Source organism: Cygnus olor, chromosome W, assembly GCF_009769625.2.
Source record: "Cygnus olor isolate bCygOlo1 chromosome W, bCygOlo1.pri.v2, whole genome shotgun sequence".
NCBI classification, from domain to species: domain Eukaryota; kingdom Metazoa; phylum Chordata; class Aves; order Anseriformes; family Anatidae; genus Cygnus; species Cygnus olor.
This window is the reverse complement of record NC_049199.1, coordinates 3,995,228-4,006,453: the sequence shown is the minus strand read 5'-3', so window position 1 is coordinate 4,006,453 and position 11,226 is coordinate 3,995,228. Positions and strand designations below refer to the sequence as shown.

Here is an 11,226-nt window from a genome sequence, read left to right as displayed (position 1 = left end):
AGCATTCGGTAACCAGATGGCTGGTCCCGTATGGCAAAAGGTGGTATTAGCTATGTGGCAATAGGGCCAGGAAACGTTGCCCCTAGGATGGAAGTGAGCTTGCACCTTGGGGGCAATCATTCCAAACATAACTGTGAGAAACAATTCTCCCCAGAAGGCGACTGGATCCCGGACGAGCCCCCAGTTTGTGGGAAACAATCTGTAGCCAATAACAAAGGCTCAGGCAAGGATCTCAGTGAAGTAACATTTTTATTCCCGATTGCAATGGCGGGTGTCCTGCAAGCAGGAGTGCACAGCAAAAGTATATCATAACCTTATATCCTCTATTACCTGACGCTTGATTTCTCCCCTGCTTCCTCATTGGCTGAGTACTACAGGTTCACAACCTATTCGATGCTTATTACTGTACCATATATGTACAATTTTATTTGACCAACCTTTAATTTCTCCTTTTCCTTTTTTCCCTTCTTCTCTCATGACTAGAGAGCCCGTGATTTTTGTTTTTACTGATTTGGCACTGCTCATCCTGTTTTTCTTAGCTATCCTCCTTATTTTGGGACAGTGGGACCTTCCCCTTATACGCTTAACACACTCCCCACTGTTATGCCTACAGAATTACTTTTGAATAAGCAAGGTCAGTGAAATTTTCCATTGTAAAAACACAAGTTTGTTTCTCACAATTCCCCCCTCTTCTATTCTTACTCCTATTGTTGTTTTTGCACCTCTTCACACCCTCCACTCTTGAGATTTTTCCAACATTAGGGCACAGTATTTTTCTTCAGATATCATGGGGGATGACAGATATACAATGCCATTAATACTAGAATACTAACAAATAGTTGCTTGAGCCAATCCCATCCAGGCAACCACGAGGTCAATTTTTCCCAAATGACTCTAAATCCCCTGGAAGTGTCGTCTTGGGCCACCTCATGTAAGATCTTGTTTTTTTCCCAAATATTTTTGACATCAGTCTCAATTCACCCCGTTTGGCCTACATACATACAGCAACTGGCATTAATTATAGTGCAAACCCCTCCTTGCAAGGCCAGTAATAAATCCAGTACCATTAGATTCTGGAATACTATCTTTGACAGACTTGTCACCTTTTCTTGCAGTGCCCAGATCACATCTAGAGTGTTATTTTCTAATTCTTCAATTATGGCTAAGATAGCTTTTCAGAATAGCTTTTTCTAATTCACTCACCTCTAACGAAGGGATAAACCACCTTGCAAAACTGAAACACCATTCCTCTCTCCACTAGAGGATTAATTCAAGTCCTCTTGATTCTGCGTAGGTAGGTCCCAAGGAGGCCTGTGCTTTGGATTTACATATCCTCAGTAATGGTTATGTTCAGAATTATTGCCCCCAAGGTGCAAGCTCACTTTCATCCTGGGGGCAACGTTTCCTGGCCCTATTGCCACATAGCTAATACCACCTTTTGCCATTTGGGACTGGCCATCCGGTTACTGAATGCTTCCCGAGCCGTGTTTGGTGTGCATTATATAAATTAGCACTCCCATAATTATCATATTCGGTAGGTTTAGGCTTTTCCCCAATTACACGTGGTATTCATTAATTTTTCTGTCAGCTTTCCTTACTGACAGGATAGGAGTGTTAAACAGAGACATGCATGGCTCCAATAACCCATTTTTAATCAGCCCGTTTATCACTGGTTTAAGACTAATTTGTCCTTCAATTGAGATAGGGTATTGCTTCTGCTTTATTGCCTCATATCCTTCCCACGTACCTGTCTTCAGGGGAGTGATATTAAACCCTCCTCCATTTTCCTTCCCTGACTCATACCATGGGGTCTCTCTCTTTTTCATCAACCTCTCTCAATAACTTAATTGACACCATTATTTCAGTCTAACAACTTACTATTCAAATGCCTAATTTCATCATCAAATCCCTTCCCAACAAGTTAGTCCCTGCCTCGGGTACATACAATAATTGCCCCGTGATCATTTTATCCCCTGGTCTCAGCTCGGTGCCCCCAAAAGTGGCACTCTTATCCCAGTCCCTTCTATCCCCATTACCTTTATGGTTTCATTAGTTAATTTAAGCCCTGATACTTTATGGGCCAGCATTGACCTAGCCATCAGAGTGTACTGGGTTTACGTAGCAAGGTTCTGGCAGCAGGGGGGCTGCAGGAGTGGCCTCTGTGAGAAGAAACCAGCAGCTGCCCCATGTTAGATAAGGGCCAGTTTCAGCCGGCTCCAAAGGGACCCACTGTTGCCCAGAGCTGAGCCATAAGTGACGCTGTTTGTGCCTCTGTGAGAGCAAATCCAAGAAACGGAAAACAAACAAACAAACAAAAACAACAACAAAAAATGCTGCACAACAGCAGCTGGGAGAGTGAGGAGTGAGAAACAGCCCTGCAGACACCAAGGTCAGTGAAGAAGGATGGGGAGGAGGTGCTCCAGGTGCCGGAGCTGAAGTTCCCCTGCAGCCTGTGGAGAGGCCCATGGTGGAGCAGGCTGTCCCCCTGCAGCCCATGGGCTCCATGGAAGAGCAGATCTCCATGCTGCAGCCCATGGAGGAGTCCACGGTAGAGCAGGTAGATGTGTCCTGAAAGAGGCCGCAGCCCATGGAGAGAAACCACAGGAGAAGACTCAGGGCCAGAACTGCAGACCACTGAGAGGAGCCCACACAGGAGCAGGTGATCTGGAGGGATTTGTCACCTGTGGGGGACCCAAGCCAGAGCAGCCCGCTCCCAATGGATGGACCCCACGACACGAACCCAAACCTGGAGCAGCTCCCAAAGAGACACCACCCGTGGAGAAGCCCATGCAGGACCAGCCCAGGAAGGATGGAACCCCACAGGAGGGACCTCATGCCAAAACAGGGGATAAGAGTGACCATGAAGAAGCAGAGGAAACGAAGCACCGTGGACCCACTCAGCCCCCACTCCCTGTCCCCCCACGCCGCTCGGAGTGGGGAGGAGGTGGAAGAGAGTGGATGGGGGAAGGTGCCCCCAGCTTGTTTCTTTGTTTCTCACTGCTCCAGACCGTCAGCCATCAGTAATAAATTTTATTAATCTCCCTATGCTAAGTCGGTTATGCCTGTGATGATAATTATAGTGATCTGTCCTTATCTCAGCCCTTGCGCTCTTTTCATCATATTTTCTTCCCCTTTCCCTTTGAAGAGGGGGAGTGAGAGAGAGGCTGTGGTGGAGCTCAGCTGCCCAGCTGGGTAAAACCATCATACCCAGTATCTACTAGAAATACAACTTCTTCATTAGGTCCCACCACTATATTTATCAAAGGCTCTCAGTGAGACTAGCATTCTGAGAAGCACTGACTCCACTATTCTGATTTAATAACAGCAATCTCCCCTCCTTCTTCCACTTCGGACACTCCTGTTTGAAGTGGCTGTCCCGGCCACACTTAAAACATCTTCTCAAAGCCTGTCCTTGCTAGGATTTAGGCTGCAACATAGGTAGCTTCCCTTGCCTGCCCCTCCTTCATCTCTCTTCCTCTCCCTTCCATCCATGGCCCAACTTCCCCTGAAAGTTTTCCTCCTCTATCTCCAACCCTCTGCCTCACTACATGGTCCACTGTGAATACCATTAGTTTCGCTCTCTGCTTTTCCTTCTCAACTCCCCTCCTGACATACACCTTCTGGGCCTCCTGCAGGAGGGTCTCCAGTGACTGTTCACCCCATCCTCCCACCTTCTGGATCTTCTTCCATGTATCTGGCCAGGCTTTAGTCACAAAATGAACTTTCAAGAGCCCTTGCATTACTAGGTCCTCAGGAATCATCAACAAGTACTTTCTCAGTCTGACCTCAAGTCTCTCATATGATTTCTATGTTGTGGGCTGTTATTATCCCAGTTGGGGTCGGCAAGTGGATATTTCTGCTCTATAGGAATTACTCCCGGTCCCTGGGGGGGGGATTGGTTCTTTCCCATTCCTGCATAGCTGCCCGCCTAATCATTCCCCACTCTTCTCCAGTGAATAACATACTCAAGATTGATATCATTTCCCCCCCCCCCCAGGAATATCAATTAGGCCCTAGAAACTGATCTGACTGTTCTCCTAGTCCTATAGGTTCCTCAATTAAAGAGTTCCATTTCTTTCTGAAAACTCCTAACTTCCCCACCGGTAGGGGGGGGCAGTCCACATAACATATTTGTTCTTGTCCCACTGGGACCTCCCTAAGAGGATACACAGTTAGTGTTAGTACTGTTAGTATCAGGGAAGGCAAAATTCTCAGTATCTCTTCTACCTTGTTCTAACTCTTGCCAGAGCCTAGAGTGCGCTCCTTCTCTACGGACAGTGTTAATTGCAGTCCCTGTCTCCCTTCCTGGAGCAGTTGCTGCTGCCACCGGTGCAGTATTGGGATTACAGGGAGGGGGTAAATTACCCAAGGGTTCCCATCGACCTGTCCTTCCCTCTGACTCCTCTTTCTCCTGGTCCTGACCCTTTTTCAATAAAAACTGACTTACCCCCTGCACCCAGCAAGCAGCACAAATTAACTCCTCCTCCAAAAAAGGAGTCTTATTGTTTACGTATAAATTTAAAGCCTGAATTTCCATCAGACATGCATTTTAGCCAAAATGCTGTTGTTCCCTTAATTGGTTCCTTTGTCCAGATTAAAACACAGTATTTAATCATTTTCTTTTTATCATTTCCTCTAATTTTGGGATTATTTTTCCAATTTCTTATCATTCTCCCTAAAGGACTGTTGGTAGACACTGCCCCAGGTATAGAATCATAGAATTTCCCGAGTTGGAAGGGACCCACAAGGATCATCAAGTCCAGCTCCTGGCTCCACACAGGTCTACCCAAAAATCAGAATTCAGAGCATATGACTAAGAGCATAGTCCAAATGCTTCTTTAACTCTGACAGACTCGGTGCCATGACTGTGTCCCTGGGGAGCCTGTTCCAGTGCATGACCACCCCCTCAGCGAAGAACCTTTTCATGATATCCAACCTGAACCCCCCCCCGTCACAGCATGACTCCATTCCCTCGGGTCCTATCACTGGTCGCTAAAGAGAGGAGATCGGCGCCTGCCCCTCCACTCCCCCTTGTGAGGAAGCTGTAGACTGCGACGAGGTCCCCCCTCAGCCTCCTCTTTTCCAGGCTGAACAGGCCAAGTGACCTCAGCCGCTCCTCATATGTCTTCCCCCTCTAGGCCCTTCACCATCTTCGTCGCCCTCCTCTGGACACTCTCCAACAGTTTCACATCCTTTTTGTACTGTGGTGCCCAGAACTGCACACAGTACTCGAGGTGAGGCCGCAGCAGTGCAGAGTAGAGCGGGACAATCACTTCCCTTGACTGGCTAGCAATGCCGTGCTTGATGCACCCCAGGATACGGTTGGCCCTCCTGGCTGCCAGGGCACACTGCTGGCTCATATTCAGCTTGCTGTCAACCACAACCCCCAGATCCCTCTCTGCGGGGCTGCTCTCCAGCGTCTCATCTCCCAGTCTGTATGTATAGCAAGGGTTGCCCCGTCCCAGGTGCAGGACCCGGCACTTGCTTTTGTTAAACTTCATGTGGTTGGTGATCGCCCAGCTCTCCAATCTGTCCAGATCTCTCTACAAGGCCTTTCCACCCTCGACAGAGTCAACAGCTCCTCCCAGTTTAGTATCATCAGCAAATTTGCTCAAAACACCTTCTAGTCCTACATCCAAATCATTTATGAGAACACTGGCCCTAAATGGAGAAGAACTGGCCCTAAAATGGAGCCCTGGGGGACCCCACTGGTGACTGGCTGCCAGCCTGATGTAAACCTATTTACCATAACCCTTTGAGCCCTACCCATCAGCCAATTGTTCACCCATCAGATGATGTTTTTATCTAGCTGTATGCTGGACATTTTGTCCACTAGGATCCTATGAGAAACCATATCAAAAGCTTTACTGGAATCCAAAAAGATTACATCAACTGGCTATCCTTGATCGACTACATGGCACTGCCCCAGGGATCTCCCCCTTTCCCCTGGAACCCTTTTTTCCCATTTTTCCTAGCCCTTGTCAGTGTGCTGCTACAGAAATTTTTCCTCCTGCAGGGTATCACACACTAACGTTCCAGTTCTAGAAAATGGGGGTGTACTGCCGAGCACTTTACCATATACCGGGTACCGTACACCTATGGGTTAACAAGATTCCCTGGCATACTGCCAAGCACTTCACCATGCAAGGGGGTACCATACACCAGATTTTCCCAAGACTCTTCCTTTCTCCCTTCTACCTATTGCTTTGTTTGTCTCTGGCCATGCCCCTCACGGAGCTACTCAACTGTGGATTGGGACTCCACAGTCGCTTCGCACGAAAGTATGTCTCAATCACACATTACACAGGTCTTACCCAAACCCCAAGGCTATTCTTAATATTTCTTACCTTAGTCTATGCACAGTTACCAGGTCAATTCTCAAAATTGTAGTTCCTACCTTCCTTTCTTCTCTAATTCTTTACCAATCCAGCCTTCTTAACCAGTCTCGGTTCCTTCATCAGCTCTCTGCAGAACCACCGTCACCAAGGCACAGGACCGCTGAAATCAGTGGGGCATGCCTTCCGGCTGCAGGGATAACAGGGCTCCCCAGAAGGTGACTGGAACCCGGACGAGCTCCCAGTTTGTGAGAAACAATCTGTAGCCAATAACACAGGCTAAGGCAAGGATCTCAGTGAAGTATCACACAGAATCACAGAATGTTAGGGATTGGAAGGGACCCTGAAAGATCATCTAGTCCAATCCTCCTGCCGGAGCAGGAACACCTAAATCACATCACACAGGAACGCGTCTAGGTACGTTTTGAATGTCTCCAGAGAAGGAGACTCCACAACCCCTCTGGGAAGCCTGTTCCAGTGTTCTGTCACCCCCACCGTAAAAAAGTTTTGTCTCGTATTTAAGCGGAACTTCCTATGTTCCAGCTTGCACCCATTGCCCCTTGTCCTATCATTAGATGTCACTGAGAAGAGCCTGGCTCCATCCTCCTGACACTCACCCTTTACATATTTATAAACATTAATAAGGTCACCCCTCAGTCTCCTCTGCTCCAAGCTAAAGAGACCCAGCTCCCTCAGCCTTTCCTCATAAGGGAGATGCGCCACTCCCTTAATCGTCCTTGTGGCTCTGCACTGGACTCTCTCAAGCAGTTCCCTGTCCTTCTTGAACTGAGGGGCCCAGAACTGGACGCAATATTCCAGATGCGGTCTCACCAGGGCAGAGTAGAGGGGGAGAACCTCTCTCGACCTACTAACCACACCCCTTCTAGTACACCCCAGGATGCCATTGGCCTTCTTGGCCACAAGGGCACACTGTTGGCTCATGGTCATCCTGCTGTCCACCAGGACCCCCAGGTTCCTTTCCCCTTCACTGCTCTCCAGCAGGGCAGTCCCCAACTTATATTAGTGTCTGGGGTTGTTCTTGCCCAGATGCAGGACTCTACACTTGCCCTTGTTATATTTCATTAAGTTTCTCCCCGCCCAATTCTCCAACCTGTCGAGGTCCCGCTGGATGGCAGCACAGCCTTCTGGCGTATCAGCCACTCCTCCCAGTTTAGTGTCATCAGCAAACTTGCTGATGGTGCACTCCATTCCCTCATCCAAGTCATTGATGAATATATTGAACAACACTGGTCCCAGTACCGACCCTTGAGGGACTCCACTAGATACAGGACTCCAACTGCACTCCATCCCATTAACCACAACCCTCTGGCTTCTTCCCTTCAGCCAGTTTACAGTCCACCTCACTACCCAATCGTCCAGACTGCACTTCCTCAGTTTAGCTGCAAGGATGCTGTGGGAGACGGTGTCAAAGGCTTTAAAGTAGCATTTTTATTTGCAATTGCAATGGTGGGCATCCTGCAAGCAGAAGCACAGAGCAAAAGTGTATCATAACCTTATATCCCCTATTACCAATACTTGATTCCTCCCATTTCCTCATTGGAGGAGTACTACAGGATCACAACCTATTCGATGCTTATTACTATACCGTATATGTACAATTTTATTTGACCAACTGTTAATTTCTCCTTTTCATTTTTTTTCCTTCTTCTCTCATGACTAGAGGGCCCTTGATTTTTTGTTTTTACTGATTTGGCATTGCTTGTCTTGTTTTTCTTAGCTATCCTCCTTATTTTGGGACAGTGGGACCTTCCTCTTATGTGCTTAACATACTCCCCACTGTTATGCCACTGTTATGCCTGCACAATCACTTTTGAATATGCAAGGTTACTGGAGTTTTCCACTGCAAAAACACAACGTAATTCTCACAATTTGAGCTGGTGAATCAGAAAAAGGTTCCATCGTCTGTGAGAACTGCCTGAGCTGGCAACTGGTTGACAAAAACAATTGCTACAAAAAAAGTGTAGCTCCAAAGTTACAAAATATTTGTACGTATAGCAGCAAACACAAGTCTAAGAACAAAGCTGTTAGAAACAGCAACAACAAAAATCCAACTGCATATTACATTTTCATATGATAGTCCCTGTTGAGGAGATGCTTCAATCCTTAAAAATAAACAGCCAAATTAAACATCTATTATAAATGTAATATAAAAAATCATTTAACATAATAATCAGTTACAGAATCTCTGTAACAGTACCATATCCCCCACCATTAGCTAAGTAAAAGTTCTACTGCAGATTCACAAACAAAAGCAGAGGCTGCAAGATCCTCTTCTAGTGACTGTTTTGCACAAGAATGACATCTGATTTCATCCTCATAAGTCTGCAGATTAAGCTTTCTTTGGTTCAAGAAAACTGTTTTCCAAAAAAGCAACCAATCCTTTCTTATATTGTCTGAATAATTCAGCAGCTCTCAAACTGTTGATCAGCTCCCTTTCCCTTCCTTGCCCTACTTTCAGAAATAGTTTTTGGCTTTTCATGAGTATCACATATAAATCCTGAAGTCTACCCGTAACCTCAGTCTGAATTTAATGCTCACATTTTATAACAAAACACACCTCTGCCTCATTAAAAAGGGACTTTTCAGAGTCCAGTGCTTGCCTGTTCCAAAGCCCTGCCAAGGACTTTCACTGAGACAGTTTCACAAAGTTGAACATATTTAATAAGGTGACATATAACAGATTTGGAATTGCTGTTGATAAACACACTTGCTGCAATAGCGCTAATATATGGTAATAGTGCTAGCAGAATGCTATCCCAGGTATTTCTCACCAAATGGTGAAGGCACAGAGCTTACCAAGACATCCCTGTTTTGGTGGAGAAAGGGCACAGCCTCTTTTAGTTTTCCAATTTCTTCTTTCTCCCCCCCCCCAGCTCTTTTTTTTTTCCTCACTAAATTCATCTTCTTCTCTTTCTACTTTTTTTTTCCTTTCTTCTTCCCCTATTTTTAACACTGACTCCTAATAGTCTTTTATATCCTAACAACTAACAAGTCACACTAACAGGTCTATTCTCCACAACCTCACGTGTTTCTGTTCATTCCGTCTTTTCCATTTCTCACTGCCTGAACCCCATTGCTTTATCTGATTAGTTTCATTCTGCATAAATTCAACTATTGACTCTATATGCCAAGACATACTGCAGACTGCAAGCATCAAGTGCTGCTGTATGCTGCCCCATTGCAAGCTATAGAACAATATAGGTCTCTGAGGATCAACAGTATATACGTATTTAGAGGGAAGAACACCTATGGTGCTAGGTAGTTCAGAGAGGTCTGTGTCTATACAGACATTTGGGGTAGAAAGACCATAGCAAAGAGACCACTAGAGAGAGCAGCCACTTCTGATTCTCAGAAACTCCCCCCCCAGTATCAGTTGCAGCATGGAGACATAGGGGCCTCCACTGGACTGACTCATGAGGTAGGATCAATTTGGGCTTCAGACATTTGGGAATGAAATTATAGGTAGGGAATTGGGGTTTGCAAAGGGAAAAACTTTCCAGTGGAGTTATTACTTGAAGAAAGCCTTTCACCCTGTCCCTAAGGCCTTCCCCCACATTGAACCCAAACCCTTAACCCAGCATAGCCTCCACTCACACAGACAGGCACTGAAAGGCAACCTCTGCCTTGCTCAACACCTGGGAAAGGAACTCTATGGGTACAAATCCCAGTTAGAGTCTGAGATTGCTTTCATCCTGTGCAGAGGAGGAGCAAAACAGTCAGCATCCTTCTCCTTCCTCCACTGAAGGTAGAGATAATATGTCCCCTGCATGTTATCAAAAACTGGGCTTCTTATCAAAAGCCAAGTATAAATACAATTACCAACTTTCACTTGCATGATTAACATTGGGCCACATTCTTCCCTTAGCACAGAATTTCATCACATACTACTTGAATCTCAGGAAACACAACACATCATTAAAAAAGAATGCAAGTTACATTAATCACATTGTTAAAATTTTTAATTGAGATCCATGTTTGTTTTGCAACAATTTCTCAAAGGGTAAGATGAAACACAAGAATCATTTTGAATGAGACTAAATAGAAGCACAGATTTGAGGAAATATTTCTACCTTAGGAGAAGACTGAATAGAAAAGCTTGATTTTAACTAAGATCTACAGGATTACTAAGTGCATTAGGGAACTTCCTTGCAAGAATTCCTCCCTTCAGTTAAGGCTTTGAAAAGAAAGTTTTTCATAAGAATGGAATGACTCTAATCTCAAGGTAATAATTGAGAATTAGAAGTTCTTAGCATGGCTGAACACAGAGCCAGACCAATATTTTCTAAACAAACTTCATACTAACGAACTATTTATCTTATTAAAATGAGATTGACTCTTAACACTGGGATCTGGCACTGTAATTGCCAGTCACTCAATTGTTCCTAGTTTATTGGATGAAGCAAATAATGAACATTTCATGGTTGGTATTGACTTACTGTCTAATATCGATTAAAATATTTACTCCTACTTTTAATCCACAGTTTAGCACTCATACCTATGGCTTTTACTTCTATTTTTAGCATGTCATCTTTGTGTCAAGTGTCAGAACTTAATTTCAAAAAAACAGGAACCTGATACCAGAGAGATGAGTCTTCTCAATTTGTTTAAACGTATTCATTTTCAAAAATGAAGATTTATAAAAGAGTATGCTGATAGCTTTCTTCCAGCTCATGTTTAGCACAGATTCTACTGAGCTTTTCCTATTTTAATGTGTTCCTTTTATAATGTCCCATTGCCTCCATATGGAATGTTTCCTCCTTCAACCTGCCCCATTCTAAATTTAATGCAAAAAAAAAAATCAGTAGTTGACAACTAATTTTAAGCAAAAATATAAAGCATTATAACATTACTTACATTGCCTTTTACTGAA

At 44.9% G+C, this 11,226-nt stretch overlaps 1 long non-coding RNA gene across 1 annotated transcript; it reads right to left on the bottom strand.

Moving 5' to 3' along the window:
• Nucleotides 1-467: 467 nt before the first annotated feature.
• On the bottom strand, nt 468-8,370 carry LOC121062430. The gene is made up of 2 exons (XR_005815548.1): nt 8,103-8,370; nt 468-568 (listed from the first exon to the last, which is right to left on the bottom strand). It is a non-coding gene; the product is annotated as an uncharacterized LOC121062430 (long non-coding RNA).
• Nucleotides 8,371-11,226: the final 2,856 nt, after the last annotated feature.